Here is a 26,386-nt window from a genome sequence, read left to right as displayed (position 1 = left end):
ATTCCCGATTCACATACCCAAGAGCCCAGTCAGCATCACCTGATGTCCACAGATATTTCCAATTTAAAGTGTTTAAATCTTCTCTCCAAAGACTGCTCACCTTGTCATCATCTCCATCTCAGTAGATGGCAATTTTCTCCATCTGGTGTTGAAGCCTAAAACCTGAGTCCTCACTTTCTCTCATTTCACATTTAATCTTCCAGCAGATCTTGTTGCTTCAACCTGCAAAACTGACCCAGAACCCAGCAGCATCTCACTATTTCCTCTGTTATTATCCAAGTCCAATTACCATCATCTCTCTCCTGGATTACTGCCACAGCCTTCTTTCTCCCTCTAACTGCTGCTTTCGCCCTTACCTCCCACCTCTCATCTTTTCAAGCCAGTTTTCTCTGCATCCTAAAGAGACATTCATTCCTTGTTTCTTTCTTTCATTTTTTAAAGATTTGTCAAATCACACCAGTCATCTGCTCTGAACGCAGCAATGTTCCCTCATTTCACTCAGAGTAAAGGCTCAAGTCCTTATGACGGTCTGCACGTCCTCCCATGATCTACTCCTCCCCACCCACCTATCATTTCTTTGACCTGCTCTGCTACTGTTCTCCCCCTCTCCCTCAACTCCAGTCACAGTGGCCTCCTTGCTGTTTCCCAAACACGCCATGCATGCTCCTCCTGCCTTGGGGCCTTTGCACAGAAAATTTCCCTTGCTCTGCATCTGCACAGCTACCACCTTCACCTCCTCCTAACGTTGCTTTTGTAGTAAGGCCTACCTCGATCTCCCTATTTAAACTTACACCCTCTCTCCTCCTTCTTAACCCAGAATTTCAGATCCCCTGCTTCATTTTCTCTCCAGTTATGTATTATGTTTAATGTTTATTGCCTGTACCCCTGTCCTGAATATAATCTCAGGAAAGGCAGGGATTTGGGTATGTTTTGTGTTCAGCACAACAGACATTCAATAAATATTTGTTGAGTGAATAATGAGTTTCACTATGGGCTAGAAACATCCCAATGTCCGTGCACCCACTGCATCCACTTCCTAGAAACGCCTGTCCAGGATTCACTGAGCACTGTCCAAATAAACCCCTTGTCGGCGATGCCTGCCATGATCAAGAATCTCGTGAGAGCTAACCTGCTCGCTGAACTGTAATGGCACATAATGGCAATTATTGCTTTCTTTGATTTTAAGACTATTTTCTCCATTGAGCCATGGATTTCCAAAATAGGGGAAAACTCACTGATCTGCAATCAATTAAATTAGTAATGTTGGAAGAAGTTGCCAAATAGCATTCTAACAAAAGATGTAGGCTCACTTCTTGGACTGTTTTCCTAAAACCAACTTTAGCTCTACATTTTTTATATCTAATCTTCAAAAAATTTTAAAAGCCATTTCTACATTTATTTGGGGAAATCGTATCTATGTTTTCAGTGCTTCTTCATACAGACCTATTAGTTTGTCCAACTATCCATAAAACAGAATTTCTAATTCCAAATGGAGTGTCTGGTAATCCAATACAGAGAAAGAAAGTGGAATCATTTGAAAGGAGATTCCCACCAAAGGGGAGGCTGTCAGTGGCAGATTACTTGGTCCTAATATTTATAGATTCTATAGGTTGGAATCAACACCCCATCATCTATCTGAATTACCATTGTTCATGAAAGGCAGTAGAAGACTTTTGCAAAACAGAAGAATGTATATGTCCTTAAACTTCTGACAGTCACAGGCTATGTGAATAACCTTAGAAAGTTTGCTGATGGCAGCTGACTTTCAGAGAGCTTAAAACAGACATTTTTCCTAAACCCTTGTCACTTCCATCACCATGAACAGAATACAAACAATAGAGGAAAATATTAAAACAAACAAAAAAGCAATAGCACTACACTGGATAGACTCTCTACACAGCAGACAAGTTGCTGGCACAGCTCACATAACTGTAAGATCTGAACCTTAGGTTTCCTAGAGCCTCAGAATAAGTCGGCAGAAGTCTCTGAAGACATGATTGTTGGCTTGCACCTTATTTTGAGAAATAAAACTGCAGCTTTGCATAACGGGGCCATTTCACTGCTAATAATAATGTAATATGTAATATCATTGCATTTAAGGTAAAGATGAACAATAGGTCATAAAGGTAAAAAAATGCATCACATGCTGTTACTCCCTGTAACTCAGAAAAAAATATTAAAATCCATTACACACTACCTCAAATACTTTTGCAAATTTGTCATCTCATTGAACTTTAATCAACAATGTTTTCAATGTTCAGCATTATTAAAGCCAAAAAAGATTCGAGGGACATTTGAAATATGTAAAATTCATATTCCATATTAGTTCAGATGTGCTTTTAACAAACTAATTTATCTCAGACATTTCATTCTAGTTTCTGTTTGGCTTTTGAAAGCAGGGCTCAACTTTAAAAACAGCATAATAACCACCCTTTACCAAAAAAAAAAAAAAAAGTGACAAAGGCAGGGCGAACGGCACTCATTTTGACTTGTAGTGGTAACCGTCCAGGCTGAGGATTCTCATGCCCCACACCCACTCCGGGAAACCCGAATAACAAAACAGGACTCCAGGCATGGAGCAAATGCTGCTCATGCCTCATCTCCTGGGAAACTCACAAACTTCCCAAGAATGAAGTTACAGCAGCAAAGCAGGAGCTGAGTGAACCCTGGAGCTCTAATACAGTCTTTTGCAGACAACAGTGCTTCAGTGTCAAAGCCACAAGGCCAAGGGCAGGCACAGCATCCAGAAGAAAACCTCCATCAGCAAGCTCAAAACAATGGTCACAGAGAGGTGGCCCCAGACGAGCCAAGGACAGACGCTCAGCGCGCTGAAGTGTCTGAACACAGAGCACTCCAGGAATCGTTTTTTCCACTCCGGCATTTTAATGAGAAACAAAGAGGAAATGCAAAGGTTTTATGATCATTTTATTTTTGTGTTAAAAATAGCAGTTACTCTTTTAGAATGCCTGTTTCTCTCCAACATTAATAGACGTTTTAAATATTTGGTTAGAAAAATGGAAATAAGCTAAATTTAAAATCCACATACATGAATCATAAATACTAACATGTTGGGATGAAAAACAAAACTAAACAGGAGTTTCCGAATTGGACTAAAACTCTCTCCACTGAGTGCTTTAGAAAGAAAATACAGAGTTCTCAATTAGGGCACAACAGAGTGTGCAGGAAATTTATTTGCTTTATTTCGCCCGTAAGGTCCTTCTTTCACGTTCCAAGAGTGTTCTTTCAGTTCCGCACTCTCAGCTCACACCGCTGAAAAACATGCTTTGGTGTTTCCTGCAAATTTGAAGCTGACCAGAAAAGAGGCAGAAGATTGTGAAACACAATTAATCTTGAAAGAAAGTAGTTCTGCATCATGCTTGTCAGGTATCTGGGAAAAAAGGACTTCATTTAAAAAATATTCAGCTGAATAATAATTTTTCAAATATCACCTTTCCTAAAAAAATATTTCTATAAGTTGGATGAGGGAAATACAGAATGCTCTTGCTAACTCCTTGAAAAGGTCCAGGTCACCGTTTGGGCCACAGTGTAAATGAAAGCTTCTGAGCCAGCCCAGCGCTTTCCTTGGGCCCCCTGGCAATTAGTTTCCTTGCTAGGAGTCAAGTTTTATAAACTGCTAATTGACCAGGCAGACTTGGCTCTGCAAGGTAGTTTCCAATTTGACTCATGCTTGTGGTCTTTGAGCCAAACAGTTATTTGTGGTCTAAATGCCATGAGACATTCTGAAAGACAGTGTTCTGAGTGATAAGCTTAGACATTCAGACTTTGGTGGACTTCTTGCCTTTCTGTCCACAGACTTGAGATGATAGGAAGGAAGGGAGGAAAGAGAGAGGGAAGGGGAAAAAGGGGGAAAAGGAAGGACAAGAAAAAAATCACAATTCATTTAAGTGTGGCAAAATAGCCACACTCAAAAGAAGAGCCATAAAAGAAGCCAAAAGCATAAAGTACATCTTATAAGATCTGTTGCCCAAATAAACAAATATATTACTAAAAGAGTAAACAGAGGGGAGCTGTAAATCAAAATCTTCTGCCTAATGCATTCCTCAAGCTTCTTTCTGAGAGCAGATGTCAGTGAGAAATGCATGTCCAAGAAGCCAGACAACTCAGAGGTCAGAGAAAACTGACGTGAGTTATTTTCATCACCGGGACGAGACCACCTGGCCCTCTTCTGGAGCCTTAACACGTAATGTCCCTCCGTCTGATTCTCAAAACCATACAGTGAGAGAAAAGAAACACCTTTGCTTTTAGCCATCACCACCCACAATTTTAGCAAAGATGGCACAGGAGACAATAAAAATATTCAGGACCAACAGTAAGATTTTCCATTACATCCATTATTCTTTGCTGACTCAGTTCCCTATGGCCTCCTCACCTCAATCAAGGGAAAAACATGCCTTCTAGGTCCTATTATTTTCCCCTAATTTGTTCCCTCTCAAACCAAACTCCCCAAATGTAGCCTATATTTGCTTAAAGAGGGTTCTGGAAAGTGAGAGATCCTTTCTGCCTGCGGGAAATGGTGTTAGCTGAAAACCTAGTGGAAACTTTGGTAGGAGTACTACAAGGAATAGTTAAATATTTACAGCATAAGAACCAGTTCATTTGAAAACAAACGTACAAGTGCCTGGCTCCGTTCCCTGTCTCAGGAATCAAGAATGTTCCCTTGCTGAGAGCTGCCATGTTATCGCATCGGGAGCCAGGGCGCGCACAGCTCTGCAGACTGGCATTAGATGAGGTGAGTGCGTTCTGACGCGGCCATCCTCCAGATGGCAAATTCACAAAGAAGAAATGTGTAGGGGGGAAAAGCATAAAATCTGACATCAAATACAGGCATACCCCTATGAAAACTCATCAGTCTACTCATTGCATTGCCCCAAACTAAATAGAATATTAAAAAAAAGTAAGGAAAGCCAAATTATATCAGCCTTAAACAAAACACTGGACTATATTGTTTAGGCAGCTGAAACCCACATCCCGCTGAAGAAGGAAGGAAAAAGAAAGAATGGAGGATAGAAAATAAAGCTTCTCGCAGACTGTTATATAAATAACTCTCAAGGCTCAATGTCTCAAGTTTGCTTTAGGGCCAAGGTGGTGGCTTGAAGATTAGGAAAGTGGACAAAGTAATTTTTATTAGAGACGTTTCTGTGTATCACTGGCATTTTGTTGTGTTTAGGGTGAGCCAGTTCCGCCCGTCTGAAGTGACACTCCGGGAGCATCAGTCTCGTGTCCTCCTGTAATTCTGCCTCTAACAGTCAGGTCCCCTGCATGGATGGCACTGGTGGTTCACAGCTTCCTGGTGACGGTGTTGGCCAAGTGTGAGGCCCTCAGCAGTGCTGAGATGCTGCCCTTGATGAATAGGAGGATTTAAAAAAAAATATTTGGCAGCAAGAGGCTCTTGGAGATGGAAACAGAAAAACAAAGGAGAAAACCACAAAAATCCCACTGAAGTCTCCTTGGTTTTTCTGCACTCCTTCCGTTCTGAGGCGCTGCTTTGTGCCTCTGCATTCCCTCGTGAGGGCTGAATGCTCGAGGGTTGGATCTGAGTCACCCTCGTCCCTTCAGATCACACAGTGGTGCAGATAAGGTGCTGTTCTCCGGCAGAGCCTCAGCTGTGAGGCTGGGGGTCTGACTCAGGGAAAAGTACCCCTTCATCCTTTCACCTGCTCCTGGGATACAAGTGACCGTTGAATGATTTGAAAGATTCAGGAAAGAGTAGGGAAATGCCTCCACACTAGGATGACAGAGCGAGGGTTCTATAGGAGGACAGTTGTGGGGCCCCTCAGCCTAGTGACCCCACACCCCCATCTTCTCACTGCCTCTACAGCGGGCCCACTCCAGTGACCCCTCTGCCCTCCCGGCCTCTTCCTCCCCCTTCACTTACATTGCTAACCCCCTCAGTCAGGCTTTGGAGTTCATGGTTGTCCAAACTGCTGCCCCTTGATGGCCAGATCTGGCTGTCCCTTCTCAGGATCCCCCCTCCCCCCCACCCCCCTTCAGTGTGGCATTGTTAACCATTTCCTCCCCTTAAAACATTTTCTCTTGTCAGTGTACTATTATTCTTTCATATGTTACTTGCGTTGTGTTTTTTCTTTCTTTAACTATCAAGGTACAAGGCCCTCCTCTCTTTGCCACTTCTGCTCTCTTCTCAGGGATCTCAGCATTCTCGTCTTGAACAATCATCTCTGTGTGGATAGCTCCAAAATAATAGCATCGCTTCAGATACTGTCCCTGGCTCTGTCCTGCATTTCCAACTGACCATTGGACACCCTCACCAGCAGAGCCTGAGACCAGTTTAAGACTAAAGTCGTCATCATTCTCCAAACAAAAAAGTCACCAGTAAAGTATTGTATCCATGTTCAAATTACTAGAGCTGGTAATTGTCGTGCAGTTATGAAACAGAATATTCCTGTTCTCAGGAAACACCCACTGGTGTGTTTGGAAGTAAAAGCCCTGCAGTGACTCACCCTCACGCAGTTAAAAAGTATTACGGAGAGAAAGCACCTGTGATAAAACGGGGTAAAAAGACATCGGCTACAAGATATGTGAGTGTCCTGTGCACTATTTGTATCCTCACAACATTTCTCTAATTTTGAAATAACTTCCAAATAAAAAGTTAACAGAATTGAGAGAGTTAAGTTCTCACGTCTGTGTTCCTGATAAGCAGGGAGCCTGGCACACTGCAGAGGCCCAGAGGCGTGTGAGGCGTCTGCGGCCTGAGCCTCCTGCACCGGGTCACTCCTTCTGTACCGTCTATGCTCACGTTTCAGCGTGCCATGCCTTCCGACATCTTGTTCCCCAATTCAGCTGAAATTATACTAATGTGAAGATACATGTGAGGGTAGCATGATAAAATATATACGTATACACACATATATACTATATTCAAAATGCAATATGTGTATATAAACACATGTATTTATTAGCTTTCATAGTGTCATCCTAACAGTTCCTATTTTGGTGCTAAAAATTTAGAGTTTTACAAGGACTACCCAGGTATCTTAAATTTAGCTTATTTAAATTAGGATACTATGTGTTCATTCTTTTTTAATATAATTTTATTTATTTTTTTAATTTTAATTGTTTTTCAAGCACAATTTTCTGTCTTTTACTCCCAGCCCAGTCCATCGCCCCCCCCCCCCAGCCCTCCGAACTATGTGTTAATTCTTGGTTAAAAAAAAAAACACAACAGAATAAATGTGGGTCAATTTCTATAACTCAGAATACAGCATGAGGTAAGACTACATCAAAGAAAACTGAATTATTTGATAATTAACAAACAAAAGACATGTAAAAAGTTAAATAATTACATTTCTGTAATGCAGTACAGTAGTCAAACATATAACAGAAACTTCCTTTAACCCTTTTGTAAAATGTATCACTACTCTGAATGCCACCAGCAGGGACAGGAAAACACTCAGTTAAAATATTTATACCCCATTAAACACCAACATGACTATTTGAACTAAATACATTCTTTTTTTTTAAGATTTGATTTATTTAATTTTAGGGAGGGAAGGGAGGGGGAGAGAGAGAGAGAGAGAGAGAGAGAGAGAGAGAAACATCAATGTGCGGTTGCTGGGGGTTATGGCCTGCAACCCAAGAATGTACCCTGGCTGGGAATTGAATCGGGGACACTTTGGTTCCCAGCCCATGCTCAATCCACTGAGCTATGCTAGCCAGGTGAACTAAATACATTCTTGAGGGGGGAAATGTAAAACTGAGTCTATCGGGTCAGCTCTGAAACAGAGCCTATCCTTCTGCCAAATAACAAGAGCACCAGAGGTGGCAGCAGCTGGCGTAACGGATCTCAGACTGTGTGCCACGCCCGGTTCTAAGTGCTCCCTATGCTCTCGACCCTCTAACTCTCCCACAAATCCTATGAGGCAGGTACTACCAGCAACTCCACTTCACGGAGGACGGAACTGAGCCCCTGAAAGGTTGAGGGATTTGCTGAAGGTCTAGTCTAAGACAGAGCTAGGACTTGAACACAGATCACCCGACACCAGTGTCCCTGCTCTCAGCCACCAGTTGTGTTTATTTAGATAAAATCCGAACCAGCCTGACTCAGCTTTCTACTACGCAGTAACATGGTTTTTAAATACACAGTCACTTAACTTTGACTTCGGAGATTTCCTCATGTTTCATATTACTTACATAACTTCACTATCAGTTTTATGTTAATTTCTGCATTAGGGGAATCCAACTGGTACATAAAAAACTCCAGATTATTGCTGTTAAAACATGACTTATGACCCAGAAAGCAGAAATGCAGGAGGATTGAACCTTCCAGGATCCCATACCATGTTATTAGAATCACGGAATCTCAAGGTTAGATAAGAACACAGAGAGAGAGAGAGAGAGAGAGAGAGAGAGAGAGAGAGAGAGAGAGAGAGAGAGAGAGAGAGAGAGAGAGAGACATCGTCTTACCTTGGCCCCCCAGGGAGCCTGAATTTCTTGTAGAACATTGCCTGCCACCAAGCATTGTTCAGCCTGACCATTGTTCAGAGGCCTGACTCAATGCCTCTTCTATTTTCAAACAACTCTGTTAGAAAGTTCTTCCTAATGTCAGACCTGATTTCTGCTTTCACCCATGGATCCTAATTCTGTCCTTTGGAGTCTTATCCTGCTTTGACATCATGATCTTTGGTATATTTAAAGGGAGACACAACTTTGAGCCTTCTTTAAGATAAAATGCCCAGATGTGATGACCATGAACCTTGAGAGATAGATTAACACAAAGTTCCATGAAGTGAAGGCCTTATCTTCTTCATTTCAGGTACCACTCATATCTTTTGTATGTATTTGAGAGACCAGATTGTTCTTTGATCCCATCACCTGATCAAAACTCCAAGTCCCAGTTAATTCTGCATTTTGTGTAGCAGTGACATTCAACTCGAACAATTATTAGAAGAAGTTCTTTCCCTCTTTCAGGACCTGGCCATGGACACCTTTCCTGGGTCAAGTACTATACATGCCCATGGTGACCCCCTGTGGACCCTTTCCCCTCACTCCCTCACCTGACGCCATCGACGGGCTCCTGCGGCATCAGCTCTAAAACCCTTAGCTGTTAAACAGCCACAAGCAGCAGGATGATGATTTGCTTTCAACTTCAAGCAGGATATGTAAACACCATGATAAACGAGGAGAGGCCCCAAAGCTGCATTCCTCCAGCAGGTCCTCTTAAACGGAAACATGCTGCGTTTCGGCCTCAGTTGGCATCAATCATTCATTTCCAATCAGGACTGACCTTACCCAGCCTTCCCATCAGGCACTTTCCCCATCTGATCCCCTGAAGAACACATGTCAGTCAAAATTGCAGGTAATTCATGAGTCACTGTGCCCCAGAAAACAAAAGAGCACTGATTGCACATTCATTAATTGTGCTTTTCTTTGAACATGGTACTTGCAAGATGCACTAAGGGACTTATTTTTAGAGAAAAGAATTTTAACACCAAAAATCAGACATGTCTTCAAATATGCTTGACCTTGCTATGGTCTCTTGTGTTTCTGCTCTTTTTCTGTTTATTACATGTTCATTTCCCCACGCTCCCATTCCCAGCTAGCTTCTTCCTTTGCACCCTGGTGAGGTCAATCGGTCTCAGAGGACAACCATGCGTTTCTCCAAGGGTGACACAGAGCTTAACTCAATCTGTTCTGGAGAAGGGGGAGGGATGGGTAAAGACCAACTGCAGAAAACCATCTGGATTCACTCACAGCCCCACTCTGAAATGCCCTTACTCAGGACACAACTCATCCATGAGCTTCTCAAACCTTAGACGAGTATCTGCAAACAGACTTTGGCTCACAGGCTTGTTTTGGTTGGCCTGAACTGGTGCTTTCAATTTGAACACTTAATCATTTAGGATCATTCATATTAAAAAAAATCCAGATTTCTGGCAACACTGGGTCTGCATTCCATCATAATAATAACCCATTAGATTTGAGAATCAGCTGCGCTCTTTAAATGGAGCATGAGTCCACCAGTTTTCCCCAGTCCTCACCACCCTGAGTTAGTTCTTGGGAAAAGGCTACTTACATTTTGTACTTTGCCCACCTCATTCACTTGAGTTTCTTCCTTGGACCTATAGCCATTAGGTTTGCAAGTCCAGTAGGTATTCTGTCAGAGACTATTAGATCTGTTTTCCTGTCTGTAAAATACTGGGGCTGGTCTCCCAGCTTCATGATTATATGATTTAGTGGGTTGCTAAGCAAAGGTGATATTGTGCTACTCTCATCCCATTTCCTCAGTAGAGAGGAGGAAGACATGCGCATGAGTGATCCACTACTCCCCCTTAGCTGTGCCCTTACTTGAACCTAGGTATAACTTCCTCCTTTCTGCTATCAATAAGAGGAGCCAAGTGGAAGTTGAAGGTGAAGGTCAGGTTTGAACGGGTAACGTCCATCAAAGTACTATCTCATTTTTCTAACTTCCATGCCAACATGCCCATCTGTAGCATGTTTGTAGGACCATATGAAGGCATTTTATCAAAACAAGGGAAGGAGATATAAATGAACCAGGTAAGACGTTTCTCATGTGATGTTGTTACATAACTCCTTGCTATATCACAACTCTGCTGAAACCCTAATAGTCTATGGTAAATGTGAGTTATGTACACATGTTCATAAAACTTGACAGCATGAAATAACAGCTTGCCTTGGCAAGGAATACAGTCAGTGGTTACGTAAGGTAGAGAGTTGAGGACTCCTAGTTTCAACTTTCTAACAATTGGAGCCATGCACATAAGGAATGACTGGCTTGTCAGCTACGGAGCTCCTTGACCCTGAAACAGTGCAAGGAGAGGGTGGAGGAGCCTCTGTCCTAGGCTACAGAGGAGTTTCCTGCATTGGACACAATGGTGGGGCAGAGGCTAGGGGAGTGTGGGGGGAATGTTGGACTACCTATCCTATAACACTCCCTCTCACTCCACACGCTGGGAATCCTTCCTCCTCCCTGTTACTATCTTTTATTCATATAACTGAGAAGCCCACTGATTTACTATTTACCGATACCATAAGACAGCGGAACAATTGCTAGTAGTACGTGGATTAGGCTCTCACTCAATTTGTATCCAGCAGTGTTTGTTTTAAGAACCTAAATTTATAACTTTGTACTTCCCATAGTATTTGTGACATGTCGACTAAATCTTTCCTGAAATGAATATTGCTTTTATATTGCTAAATTATTCTTCAGTACAGAAAATGAATAATAATAGCAACTGGTATAATGTCTGAAGGCTTCCAGAGCTCTGGCAAAAAAGCAAACATTTTAAAGCCTGACTATAACCCTTTTAGAGGCTACTTAGCATGTCACAAGCTGTCCCCTGGGATTCACAAGTAATTATACAGGAAAGTGAAACTCACAGCTAACGGCTGGCTAACGCATTAGGTTTTCAGTTTGTCCCCACAAAGCTTTCCTCTATCATGAGCAGTGAGTGCTTCCATTCAGATTTTTCTTGTTTGGCTAAACAAACTAACTCTATCTAATATTATTATCTTATTTAGCCAGAGGTTTAACTAGAACATCCTGTCTTAGGAGACACAAGATGTGTGAGCAGCTGCACATAGGTTAAGATTTTGCTGCTTGTTTTTGGTGTGATATCCATGGACATTGTCATACCTGGAAGAAGAAAATATCTCCAAAGCAAAATGCATTATTTCCCCAGAGAGGGTTTAGAGCAGAGGAATGAAAACAAGTGGAGTTTAGAATGAATGAGGGTGGGAGTGGGGTGGTAGAGGTGAGCAAGGTGCTGGGATCGAAAAGAAACGTGTTTGAGCAAGTTTCTCTTTAGGAAAAATACAATTAAGTCATTTCAAGATTATCTCAAGAAGCAAAGTACTTCTTATTCAACATGTAACTGACTCAGCCTGTATTGTAAAAACACACCTCCATCTCCAATAACGTAGACACCGGGTAAAGAAGGTTGTAACCCCTTCCCGTGTCCCCCAGAAACTCCAGAAGTTGGAACCAACAGAGGATGAACCTACAGGGAAGTCTTTCCCAGTCAGGCCCAGCTAGAGGCCGGGCATGCTCCATGTATGTGCTGTCAAGTTCCTGGTACGCGGTGCACACTCGGTAAACATTAAAGAACTCCCTGTCACCGGGCTTAATGGGAACCCAAGGACACCATGACCTTAACAAGTTCTTATTGACAGAGAGCAAATATAACAGCAGTAAGGTCGTTGCTCTAAGGTACAGCCAGAAGGTTTACTAAGTAAAAACTCTGCGTCGCAGTTCCTTGAGGATACCAGATGCCCCTTTAGCACCCAGAATGTATTGCCAGGAATGATTTAGTGTCACCTCACCATTTCCTCTCTCTTGCCGAATTGACTCATCCAAGAGGTACCTCCCTTTTGACCCTTCACCTCTGACATTAGTCTTAGAAAAAAATTCAGCATTCCTGAGAAGAAATAACCAAAACAAGACCGTTTGAATTCCACCGAAACCAATTCATCATGTAGTGTTAAAAAAAAAATCCTTCCCACTCTTTAAGTTAAATCATCAGGACAGGGACATAGACATTTGGAGAAAGAAAGCACAAAGTTAACTGGAATTTGCAAGCTGAGGCAAAAAATGGCTTTTAAAAAATTTCCTGAAGTATTGGACATGGATAGTGGTGGTGGTTGCACAACAATGTGAATGTACATAATGACACTTAATTGTACACTTAAAAATGATTAAAATGGGCCCTGGCTGGGGTAGCTCAGTGGATTGAGCGTGGGCTATGAACCAAAGGGTTGCTGGTTCGATCCCCAGTCTGGGCACAAACCATGGTTCAACTGCTAGTCAGAGCACATGCCTGGGTTTCGGGCCAGGTCCCCAGTGTGGGTCATGTGAGAGGCAACCACACATTGATGTTTCTCTCCCTCTTTGTCTCCCCCTTCCCCTCTCTCTAAAAGTAAACAAAAAACCTTTTTAAAAAGATTAAAATGGTCAATTTTATGTGTATGTCAGTCTGTTCAGGTTGCTATAACGAAATACCAAAGACAGGGTGGTTCATACATGGAAATGTAATTCTCGCAGTTCTGGAGGCTGGGAAGTCCAAGATCAAGGCACTGGCAGATTCGGTGCTTGGTGACAGCCCACTTTCTGGTTCACAGATGACGGTGCTTTTGCTGTAATCTCACACAGAAGATGTGAGGGATCTCTCTGGAGTCTCTTTTGTAAGGGCACTCACTAATCCCATTCGTGAAGGTCCCACCTCCAAATGCCATCACAATAGGGATTAGATTTCACCATATGAATTTTGGGGTAAGGGAACACATAGTCTATGTCAGTATATTTTACCATAACTTTTTTTAAATGGGAGGAAAATGGTCTTTTAACTCCTCAATCAATTCTTTCTGCTGTCCCCGCCCACAGTAAATGATTGAGGGTGCTAAACGTCACATCACCAATCCTCAGAATCCTAGCTTGGCCTTAGCTGAGTCTGGAGGGAGCTTGCCCTTTAATGAGAAGTTGCACGCAGAGTCTCTGGCCCCCCTTTAACCCTGGGTCTCTCAGTCAACAAAGTGGGAGATAATCTTGACATCTGGCTTGGAGAGGAATAACACAGGGATCTTTCTGCAGGGAGGGATGCCACCAGCATTTCAAAATAAAACGTCAGATTACAGGGGAAAGGTAGAAGATCTAGGGACAGTTCTGCGGGGGTATGAGGGCATGTCACTGGGAGAAATACACATGCAAACAAGAATCACTATGAGGGTGTATCAAGATATATGGCTATTTGAAAAATATATAAAGTCAAGGCATAAAACAAGGGGTGCAGTTATTTCTGCAAAAAAAGAGGTTTAATCTCCAAATTTCCCATTAATACATACAATGCCAACCACTCTGCTCTTTTTTTTTTTTTTGGTGCTTCTATTTCCTCATTTTCAAAGCAGAAAAACCCTCAGAACCTACTGTTACCTTTTCAGAAAGCCAAAGTTACCATCAAGGAACACCTGTGGTCTTGCTAATCAAATAAAAAATTTCCACAACTACTATAACTTAACTCATACCTTGATGGCACATCACTCAATGGGAGCAAATGAGTAAACATTTTCTGAAATGAAGGTGGTTTCCTTTGGCTAGACAACCACTACACGGGGGCTATTTTCTGTCCTGGTTTTAAAATAAAGACTGGCACTGGCTTGTTAGCTTTGGTTTGACAGATGATGATCAAGTATAGCACTGAGATTGTATCCTCCTTGCCCTTTGTGAAGGAAAACAACACACCATCAATTTTCCTTGCAGAAAATGCTTCTTCTTGCTTGCCTGGGGAATTCCCGAAGTCTTTTGCCCTTTGCCCTCCAAAAGATAAGTACAAATAAAGCAAAATGGGTACCAGATGGCAAGAGCTGCCTGGAACAAGTTTGAGAATCTAAACTCAAGGCTAATACCGAAAAAGTAAATTAACACTATTTCTTTTGTTAACTTTAGGCAGAATCTACAGTGATGTGGGTATATGATAATTCTACACACGCTTTAGCTGAGCGTTAGTCAGTCATAGATGGGCCCAGAAGCTTACTGCTAACAGTGCTCTTAACATCTGTTCTCATTCGGATGGAAAGGAATTTTACATTATTTGGATTTTTATACATTAAAAAAAAGTAGGACTATGATCCCGAGGACAATAATTTTCAGAAGAATGTTCTAGAAATGTTCAGTATGAACTATGAGCTCCTGAGGGTGCAGAAAAACCATTACATGGCTTCACAAGGCTGAATGTATACTCCAGAAATGAAATGACTGCCCTTCTCCATTCAGCTATCAGGAAATCAGAAACATACACAAGCTTTTCTAAATGTCAGATGGTTAGGGAAGAGGAGTGTTCTTGTTAATTGAATATCCCAATTCACTTAGTAGGATTTTCTAAATACAACTCTCTAATTTTTAAAAATTAGAGTATCAAGAAGTATACTTTAAATCAAAGTGGACAGAACATCAGTTATAGTTTGCTGATGTGTATATAATAATGATAATTATTACTATGATAGGGGCCACCACTTATTAAATGCTTGCTTGGCATCAGTGGTTCGCAAACCTCAGCAAGCATCAGAACTTCCTGGAGGGCTTATTAAAACTCAAATTGCTGGGCTCCACCCTTAAATATTTTTTTAAGACTGTGGTAAAATACACATAAGATTTATCAACTTTAACCATTTTAAGTGTACAGTTCAATAATGCCAAGTTCATTTACACTGTTGTCCACCAATCTCCAGAAATAATTTTATCTTGCAAAACTAAAACTCTACACCATTAAACAACTCTACATTTCCCCCTCCTCGAGCTACCTACCTTCCATCTCTGTAAGTTAGATGACTCTAGGTACCTCATATTAATGGAAGCATACAGTATTTATCTTTTTGTGACTGGCTCACTTCACTTAGCAAAATGTCCTCAAGGTTCATCTATTTTGTAACAAATGTCAGAATTCCTTCCTTTTCAAACCTGAACAATATTCCATCACATATACAGGATAGGGCAGAAGTAGGTGTGTTTATATGGAAAACAATACAGTAATAAATAATAATACAAGAATAAACTCTGTTTCATGTATTCACAACTGTAAGCCTACTTTTGTCTGACCCTGTATAGTATTTATACATAGAAATAACCACATTTCTTTATTCATCATCTGTTAAAAGACACCAGATTATTTCTATACCTTGGCTATTGTGAATAGTGCTACTATGAACATGGGTGTACAAAAATCTCCTAGAGACCCTGCTGTCAATTCTTTTGGGTAGGTACCCAGCAGAAAAAATGCTGAATCGTATGCTAATCCTATGTTTAATTTTTTTGAGGAACCCCCACACTGTTTCTATAGCAGCTGTATCATTTTACATTCCCACCAACAGTGTGCAATGGTTCTAATTCCTTCACGTCTTGTCTATGACTGATTTTCTGCTTTTTTTTTATAGTAGACCTCCAGTGGGTAAGAGAATATATCACATTGTGGTTCTTATTTGCATTTCCCTAACTAAAAGTGATGTTGAACATTTTTTCATGTGCTTTTTGGACATTTGTATATGATCTTTAAAGAAATTTCAATTCAAGTCACTTACCCTTTTAAAAGTCAGGTTGTTTTATTGTTGTTGTTGAGTTCTAATTATTCTGGATATTAACCCCCTATTGGATATATGATTTGCCAATATTTACTCTCACATCCCTGAGTTTTTTATTTGAGACCTAAGAATTTTCATTTCTAACAAGTTCCCAGGTCACTCTGAGGGCTCAGGGCTCACACTTTGAGAAACTGCTCTACATGGCAATATTGTTAAGCGCTTTATACACAAGATCTGTCCGGAAGGTATCCAGCCATGTAATATGAAAAATAGAGACATTTATTGAAGAAGATGCAAGATACAAGAAACATTGTACACAGGACAATGATGTCTGAGTCCCCTTCAAAGTAAGCACCTGGGGACCTCACACAGTTCTCCCAGTTGCCATCAGCTGCCCCATCATATTTTCCTGAATCCATTAGTGGTCTGAAATCTCTTCCCTTTCAAAGGTGATTTTAGTTTTAGGAAAAGCCAGAAGTCACAGGGCACAAAATTTGGGCTGTAGGGGGGCTGAGTCACCTGGGTGATTTGATGTTTTGCAAAAAATCTCTGCATGAGCTGTGATACAAGTGTGGGAGTGTTGTTGTGATGAAGCTGCCAATCACAGTTGTCCATAGCTGTGGCCTTCTGAATCATCTGAACAGTTTTCATGGAGGAATGTTCAAGCTTAATGGAAAATTTGATGCAGATTTGTTGCTCTACTCACTCAGTTATTTTGAATGCAACAACCACACAGTACACATACTCATTCAATGACATCTACTGCCCCCACTGACTAGTACAGTGAAGTCGTCATTGTTCACACATGCACATTCCAGTCCCCTCTCCTTGGCTGCCAGGTTACATTGGTGTTGTACAAACCGTTCTCTTTATATTAACAATGGCTGGACTTTTTCTAGACAGACCTATATTATCTCACCTAAACCTCACATTGTTGTTCTTGTTTTACAGAGGAAGTGGAAGCTCAAAGAAGTAAGGCTTGCACAAGGTTATTTCACTAGTAAGGGGTAGAGCAGGGACTTTCACCCAATCATTCTGACCTGGCACTGTGCTACACCATTTCTGCCACAATGAGCCAAATAATGACAAAGTCAATGGACTTGAGAGAACAGGTGATGCTTTGTAAGCTCTGTCTCTCTTTCTTCAAATCAGGACTGAAATTCAGGACCCCTTTCTTTGGATGTTATGTTCTGGCTTCATTAAGATGAGTGCATAAAGCAAAGGAATCTGCTTTAAGTCAATGGGAAAAATGGTGGTGGGGGAGGCAGGGGTGGGGCACTCTGCCAAGAACTGCTAGACCAGACCAACCTGATGAATGAACTCAGTCAAAAGCAAAATATTTAGACTTGGTAGATTAGGCAAGCATCGGGCCTTCCTCCCAAGGCTGTCTGTGTTTAGACATTTCCCTGTTAGCAACAGTCAGGACCTCAGCTAGTCCATAGGGGCCTTTCTTCAAGTGGAAAGGCCCCCAGCAGGAGCTATGCAGCCAGCATCACAGTGTCTAGCCAGGTCCTCAAGGGTAGGTGGATTTCAGCCCTTGTGCGCCCTTTAAGTGGACACGGTGCATGGCCACCTAGAGACAATATAATAAGGTAGAAAGCGTCATCACCACACTTGCTATAATTTAATAATCCTGATAAAGGTTACTGTTTCTAGTGGTTAAAAGGATGTATATGGACATAGATAGACATGTAGATAGATACACACACACGCACACACATACATACATAGACAGATGGAAAGATAATATACAGCTTCCTGATCGCTAATTTCCATGGATAACCGAAGGCTGGTGGTAACTTAATATCCGTGATGGTTTTAAGTATTGAAGATAAAAATATTTCATAGTGAACTTATCAACTTCAGATGTACTTCACCTCATCATGCCCAAGTCAGCGACTCATTCTCATGTAAAGCTGGCTCTGTAAGGCCAGCCTGTCCCTTATTAGGCATGAGGGAAAAAATCCACGCCTCACAGATACCAAACCCAACAGAATTCTCGCAGAACCTGGTGCTTTGTGTTGGACTTCACAGCTGCAAAACAGAGCACGGGGGTCCACAGCCACTGTCAACAGAAGATGCGGAGGCCTCTGGATGCAGACATGGGCTTTACTCATCTCCAGGTGTTGACGTTTCCCAGAGCCACCACAACAAAAACAGAATTAAGATGCAAGAGGAATTCAGAACCTTCCTTTGCTATCCCAAGCCTAGGAATCTTTCCCAATTTAAAAGAATATCTGTCAAACTAATTACAAGAAGATGCAATGCTCTCTTTCTGTGCTCATTAGAGAACAACTTACCAGCCATAAATTCCTCAGGCAGTGGGAGTGAATAGGTCTCTACACTCTTGCTTAAGATTCCTGGCTTTGTTTATTTCCAGTTGGGCCTGTTCATCTCCTAGACTCAGAAAGACCACAAAACATTCCTTAAATCAGTTTTAATTCCATAAGACAGAAATGGATAAGATTATGATGAGATGTTGTAACTGATGTTCTATAGTCAACAAAACTGGGGGAAATGATGAGTAATCATTTATGTCTGAGTGGCATCATTTTCCCCCGAGATGTTTTATATTTATTAGCAGATTACAAATCTCAGATGTTTCATACACACACACAGATACGTATAAATATCACATGCACACACTTGACAGTTTCCCACCATTTTTGCTGATTTTTAAATGATGCTTAGTAAACTGATTGTGTAAAATGTATACAAACTGCGTCAGAGTCTGGGTATAATTGAACATACCAAGACCACTACGTGCAGGCCCTGCAGCATTTACTGGACTCCTGCCAGCTACCCAGTACAATACTATGTGTGTAAATTAGTGTGTATGAACATAACTCATAATCTGGGTAATTCTGCAGGCAGAGATTTTTACCCCCGTTTCACAGAAAAGAAAACTGAAGTTTTAGAGCAGTCATCTTGCACCATACTGTTAAGCAGCAAAGTTAGGAGTAAACATGATACCTAAAAATATTTGCTTGTTTAAAATATACGGTATTATTGCCAGCTCTGGCTGGTATGGCTCAGTGGATTGAGCACCAGCCTGTGAACCAAATGGTTGTTGGTTCAATTCCCAATCAGGGCACATGACTGGGTTGCAGGTCAGATCCCCAGTAGGGGGCATGTGAGAGGCAAACACACATTGATGTTTCTCTCCCTCTCTCCTTCCTTCCCCCCTCTCTAAAAATAAGTAAAGAAAATCTTTTTTTAAAAAATCCATGGTATATTGCATTTAACAAATTTTGGAAAATTTGAAATGATAAAGAATAAATCTGTATTTAAAATTTTATTATTAGAACGAAATTTAACAGTATTTGAATTTCCACCAAATGTCTATAAAGATACGTTTTTGAAAACAAGAATTTTTCCATGCTTTTAAAAGCAGACATTTTTTCCGTACTTTATTCATCTTTCCCTTCTTCAGCAACCCCAATAGGCTCCCCCCACTGGTGTCGCTGGGCAGATTTGCACTGTTCTCTCACTTGCACAGTTCTATTTGACCATTCCTTTATTATTTCTTCCTTTCGCTATTTTCATCTTAAATGGAATGATTATAACTTCTGCTTACTAAAGTTAGATGGATGAGTTACACTTACTTTCTCCCAGGCAGCAGACTTACAGTTTAAAGGGGTACACAACAGCTAACAGGACACAGAATTTGAGGCTGAAATGCCAGTCAAATCCAAATCTAATTTATGGTGTTCATTATTTTTCCAACTTTTCTTAGGATTTCTACATGGAGAACCATTCTCTCCCACTAACATGCAATCAAATGGTGTTTTAAAATCTCTCTCTGGGCTGCAAGTCCCTGACACATTGTCGTTTCCTGGGTAAATCTCAGCTGTCGATCTTCTCTGCTCCTGCGTTCAGTAAAGATCACTCTGATGCCGCCCTTGAGGCCGTCATCGCCGCTGCTGTGCCCACACCACCGGAGTCAGTGTGGACTAGGGCCGGCCCATCTTCCTACGGCAACCTTTCCACACGTGGGCCTCACACTGATGCTCTTATCACCAGCAGGACACCACTTGCACAGCCCACGTTTGAGTTGTAGCAGAGCGTATATAATTCCCAAGCAGTTGAATGTTTGCTAGTAAGGCTGTTTTCAGCACTGAATCAAATGTGTATCTACTTTGCCCCTGAATAATTCAATGCAAAAGCCACACTAGATTGATTTTGACATGTGTTAGGGACAAAGTGTACCTTAAGTATCAACTAGTCCACAGTTTTGGTCTTAGAAATGAGTAAATCCTTAGCTTTATACATTCAGAAAATTATTTGACTTTAACTGAATACATGCAGTTATTTATTTGAAATTTAATCTAGAATAGAACATAATTCCCAGATCTCTTATTTTGAATGCAAAATCTTGTCTTTTATTTTATTTATTTATTTATAGAGAGGGAAGGGAGGGAGATAGAGGGAGAGAGAGAGAAACATCAATGTATGGTTGCTGGGGGTTATGGCCTGCAACACAGGCATGTACCCTGGCTGGGAATCGAACCTGGGACACTTTGGTTCCCAGCCCACGCTCAATCCACTGAGCTACGCCAGCCTGGGCCAAAATCTTGTCTTTTAAATGTTATGCTTTTAGTTTTTCTAGATCCTTATTCTTCTTCCTCCCCCATACTGCTGTAAGTGGTTATAATTTCAAAAGTTTTCAGACACTATCAATTATTAACACTGATCCTTGAAAAACAATGGTTTATAATATTTTAAAGGCATTTCTTAGATGGATGTTTCTCATTTTAACAAGAAAATTCAGACTCTTAAGAGATCATTTTGATCAAGCACCTTCATTTACTGGAATAACACAGAGGCAACTTAGATACCGTGCAAAGTAGGAGGTACATACCTAAATGATGTTGTTAATCTCAAAAGCAATCATGTGTCTTTACTTAGGAGAGCAAGTGAGATGTGTTTCTAGAAAATAAACCGAAAAAAGCAAAGCTAGAAAGTCATCTCTACCTATCTGTCCCCAGCATTTTGATCCTCTCCTACTTCAGGGACAATGACTCGGACACGTCAGCAGCGGGGCATCAACACAGCCAGAGCATACTTGATGCCGACATTCTTCAGAGCACAGTCACCCCGCACCCCCCAGCATTACACAGGTTAGAAGAGTTGACAGTGTCCTCTTCCAAAGCAACCAGAGGCTCAAATTCTGATATATAGCTCTGTTGCCTGAAGACTAGAATGCGGTTGAGGTTTGGGATTCCAAAGTGCTGATCCCAGTATTGTATGTAGTCATAGAAAAGCATAGGAAGCCAGAGGATTTGGTTATAAATCAATAAATCTCTGTCCTATTAGCTCCAAAGTATGTGTTTTTTAAAAAGACAACTACTTCAAGAAACACTGTCAGGGGTGTCAAACTCATTTTCAACAGGGGCCACACCAGCCTCACAGTTGCCTTCAAAAAGCTGAATGTAGTTTTGGGACTGTATAATGTAACTACTCTGTAACAGTTAAGCCAGAGCTCGGCACTGCCGCCAGGTAGAAACAAGGTGCTGGGCCGGACAAAACAAGGTGGAGGGCCGGATTCGGCCCGCAGGCATTGTGTGTGCCTCCTGTGTGCCAGGCAGTCCACACTAGGCGCATTCACACCACCGTGGATTTGGGCACACTGGAGTGGTGCCATCCACCAGTTTCCTGCTCTGTACAAATACAGAATAAAATACAATGCAACAACGATAATAATGATGATAAGTAAGTAATGCACACTGAGCACAGGCGTTAGCTCATTTAGTCCTTACTGTTACCCTCTGAGGAAAATACTGTTATTCTCACTCTGAAGATAAGGAAACTGAGGCACTGAAGGAGAAGTGACCTGTCCAACGGTTGCTTAGTCACAGCCAGCGACAGAGCCATAATCTGAATCCAGGCTGTCTGGTCCCAGAGTCTCTCCTCCTAACTCCATGTGGGGTTCACACAGTGAGTTCCAATGAAGTATCTGAAGATGCACTGACATTCATGATAATGAAAATCTGATTTCTTACAGGCTGACCAGGAGAGATTCAGCTGAAAAACCATTTCCTATCATTGATTATGTTGATTTATTGTGATTAAATTTACTTTTGTCTACTATTTACCAATATTCCTCCACTAGTAAGTACGTACCAGACATGGGGAACCTTTTGAAGATAAAATATCAGCTTTCCACAGAGAACAAACTCAAGAAAATTGATATATGGCTGCAGTAGTCATTTATCATGTGATTATACATTTGTACAATTTTCAATAAAGACACAATTAAATGCACAGCAAAATGGAGATGAATTTTATACATTGTAAGATATAAATACATAAAATCTGGAGGAGAAGCCCCTTGCTTAACTTTTTCTTTTTGAGATAACATGATTACCCACAGGACTTTGTGGTTTTCTTTTGGCTTGTTCTTAAAATCATTTGAGCCGTTTGCATGTTGAGCCGTACTTACCTCAGGAGATGGGCTGGAAAGTCCTCAAATAGTAGTTTATGAAATAAAGAGACTCAAGGAAAGCAGAGAAGAAAGAACAAAAGGAAGGTTCCATGACTGCTCCTGGATGGCTTCACACTTGGCAAGTATTTGCAAAGCCAACTTTCCCTTTCCTTGAAGGCGAGTGTTGAAATGCGAAGGCCTTCCCTCTCCCAGCCTTCCCTTCCCCTCCTTCCTCCATCGGCAGAACAGCTGTGTGTCCACAGGGCGCTAAACCAACCGGGTGAACAGTGAACGCTTTCATCAATCTGGGTGATGTTTTTCCCACCCACAATCTCCCAAGAAAGTGGCCTGATGATGTTTTTTGGACAGAATTGTCTGATACTTTGAGTCTTATGTAGAAAGAAGACAGGCCAGACTAAAACTGCAAGAAGGTATACCAACATTTTTTCCCTATATGGACAGAGGAAAATAATTTCAATTCTCAGAAAGCAATGGGAAGGCTGATTTCTCGCTGAAAGAGGCAGTCCAGTGTTGGATGATAACCGCCTGTTGCTCTCAACAGCCTTTATTTAACTCGGGATTTCTTAACCTCGACACCTTGGGCCAGATCATTCTTCGTGGAGGGCACTGCCCTGTGCAGTACAGAATGTTCAGCAGCTCCCTGGCCTTTAGCCACCAGATGCCAGTGACACACCCTCCACCCTGTCCCCTGTTGTGACAACCAAACGTGTCGCCTGGAGAACGAAATCACCTTGGTTGAGAATCACTGATTTAAATTTTTAACTGTCGCTAAATTTTCTTCTTTCTTTTGCATGGCAAAACATTATAAATAGCTAATTTTGGATATTTTGAAATCTTATTTTTTTCTCCAAGGCATAACAGATTTCAGAATAGTATAAAAAACACACTGCCACTTTTCCCAGTCTGGCTGTCTGATTCTCACATTGTGTCCAGAGCATTTAACATCAAGGACAATACTACTTTATGCTCAGAATGTATGTCTTATCCCAGACACTTTAACAACATTAACTTAGGAATTCTCGCCACTCCCCTTTTTACAGGTGAGAGAGAGACACACAAGTTGTTTGCTTGCAGTTACAATACACCATAAAAACATTTTTAATTTGTGAAAGCATAACATGAGAACATTTACAAAAACATAACACTTCTGGGCAGTGAAACTGGCAGGACCACCAGGAACATTCCAGGGCAGTGACCAAAAATTAACAGTCACCCAGTGTCTTATCAAGACTGCTTCTTGATAAGAAAGTTAAGTACGGTACCTTTTCTCTGGGTGTAACTGGCTGCTGAAGCCTTGTGCTGGTATTTAACCATAAATATTCTATGTTGAATTATTAGAGGTAATACCAAGAGACACTTCAGTGGCCTATTATATCCTAGGGAAGTATCTTGGTCGTGTGAAAACCAAGAGTACCATAGATCTCTGCTTTCTTCCCAGAGGTTTTGGTAGTCTAAGGGTTTGCTTCCCTCTCCGGAACACTATCAGTCCAGTATCTGAAGGCACAGCAGGTAGGACCCGGGTGTATGTAACCCGCCCTCCAACTCACATGGCGTGCACACCTTTTCCCTGCGGCCAATCTATAAAGAAGTCGACATGACATGTTGTCACCATCTAACAGATGCAGGCTAAAGAATAAGGACAGTGAGCAAAAGCAAACTGCGTCCCTTCTTAATGTCTGAGAACCAGCACTAATAACAAGAACAACAGCAACGGCAAGGGCCACCTCCACCACCACCACCTGTAACTAGCGTGCTACCTGCCGGGCCCTGTGCCAAGCGCTTGACGTTCATTGTCCCCAACAGCTCTGTGAGGCAGGTCGTATTCCCCACATTTTACAGATGAGGGTCAGAGAGAAAAGTATCCCGCCCAATGTGCTAGAAGGTGATGAACTTGGAATTCAAACTCAGGACGATTCAACTCAAAAGCTTGAGCTGCTAGACCATCATGACAAACACAGAGAGACAGAAAGAACGCTGCTGGCATGTCCTCCTTCAGAAACAAAACAGACAAGAAACTGCTTTCTCTAAAAGAATGGGAAGAGGGTTTGGGATACTCCAGCTTTTTATTATTTTACTCCCAAACGAAAGAATAAAGGTGACAAGCTAGCTGTTTGCAGCTGGGCATTACTACGTCTTATCTTGAAAAGACTTATTATCCACTGCAGGAGGTTTTGCTGTACTTGAAAGGGGTAGTAACAGTTTCCTTTAATATCAATTGGTCATTCTCTGAAGGGGTGCAGCTGAAGATCAGGGTGATCTCTCTGTCTCAAAAGCTACTATTGAAACCTTCCTTTTAATCTTTAACCACAATGCTTATACAAGGAACCTTTTCTGTTATTCAACAGTTAACATCTTACCACACACCATGTCAAAGTTCTTGGGTTTATCAGTCTTTGCTGGGAAGCAATAATCTTCCACTGAGCTGTTGACATTAAAAACCTGGGAGCTCTCCTAATCGCCTCCCTCCCCCTCCCCCTCTCCCAAAGAACCAGCCTTTCATCGGGTCTACCTAGTCTACCTTCCAGACATCAAAGCCACCACTTCCTCAGGTCCTCCTTATTTCTCACCTGGACCAGACCTGTCTCACTAGTTTCTTTTCCTCCAGACTTTCCATCTTTAAAATCACCTTCCCAAATGCAGCCAGAATGGTCTTTCTCAACACTGATGTGCTTTGGTCACAGCTCTGCCTTTTAAATCCTTTATTAGCTCCCCACTACCTTTGGGGTCCTGTTCAAACCCATGAGCATCCTCACATATGCTCTCCAATGAAAGAACACCAACTACATTCAGCCCAAAGACACCTTGTGCCAATTAGACAAAAACACCTCCTTCTCCAGGTGGATGCAACTGCTCTAGGGAGCAAAGCCTGGGCTGGATGTCAGCCCTGCTCCCACCCCATCTCTGCAGGTCCTTTAGTAGGTCACTCATGCGCAATCTGCCTTGCAGTCCTGACTTGCGGTTCTCACCCAGCATCTCTTGGTTTACTTTGTCTAGAATGCCTTTACCTACCTACTAAATCTACCTACCTCCTATTCATCTTTGTAAAAATCAAGACAATCATCCCCCTACAAAAAGCTTTCAACTCTTCTATGCTACCAGAGAAACTTCGTCATGCCTTTTACAGATTTTCTTGTCAATGTATTTCCCCCACTAGATGTTGCATTCTGGGAAAGCAAAGAACCTGTCTTTCAGACATGCATGCCTATAAAGCCCAGTACAGTGCCTGGCAGAGTACAGATCAATAGTTGCTAAATGTCAAATGAATGGGAGGCTTTCTTAGTCTTGTCACCATGTGAAACCCCCAGCAATTTGGAGATTAGGCCAAGAGGGTTTGCTTCGTCAAATTACATAATCCCGACTCAGATACCAAGAAGCTAGATTGCATTTGGCAGTTATTTCATTAACAACTAACTAAGAAGAACAAACGTCTTGGATTTCAACTCCCTGCCCTCTCCTGACAAGTTCGCTAATACATCTGTCACGAACTATTTTGCCCTTCGCTGGCCCTGCGCCCGTCTTTCATCTTCCCCTTCCAGACTTGTTCCACTCACAAGCGCCATCCAGTTGGCTGGTGAGTGTGTGGGAATTTGTGGTACACTCTACTTGCATGAACGTTTGGACATTACATAATAAAGAAAAATAGATATTAAAAAATAAAGTTATTCATCTCATGGAACCACAGACTCCACTTCTTATATGTCCACCTTCCGTGGGATTTTCCTCATTAGTCCTCCTTGGCTCTCCCATTGGCCTGCCCCTGATGCCCACACTAATTTTATTTACGACTTCACTCAGCTCCTGCAGTTACTCCCTCCCAAATCCCTCACTAATTCCCTGATACAAATCCAGAATTCTCTTCTATGTAAATCAGGCTGAAGG

General features: G+C 41.7%; 1 protein-coding gene and 1 long non-coding RNA gene across 2 annotated transcripts in view; both read right to left on the bottom strand.

Annotated features, from left to right (window-relative positions):
- The window catches only part of SHROOM3 (shroom family member 3), a 278,644-nt gene that overhangs the window by 122,734 nt on the left and 129,524 nt on the right, over positions 1 to 26,386 (bottom strand).
- On the bottom strand, positions 918 to 7,467 carry LOC118499844. The gene is made up of 2 exons (XR_004902394.1): positions 7,167 to 7,467; positions 918 to 7,041 (listed from the first exon to the last, which is right to left on the bottom strand). It is a non-coding gene; the product is annotated as an uncharacterized LOC118499844 (long non-coding RNA).

This window comes from Phyllostomus discolor, chromosome 1, assembly GCF_004126475.2.
Source record: "Phyllostomus discolor isolate MPI-MPIP mPhyDis1 chromosome 1, mPhyDis1.pri.v3, whole genome shotgun sequence".
Classification (NCBI taxonomy): Eukaryota; Metazoa; Chordata; class Mammalia; order Chiroptera; family Phyllostomidae; genus Phyllostomus; species Phyllostomus discolor.
This window is presented reverse-complemented; position numbering and strand designations above follow the sequence as displayed.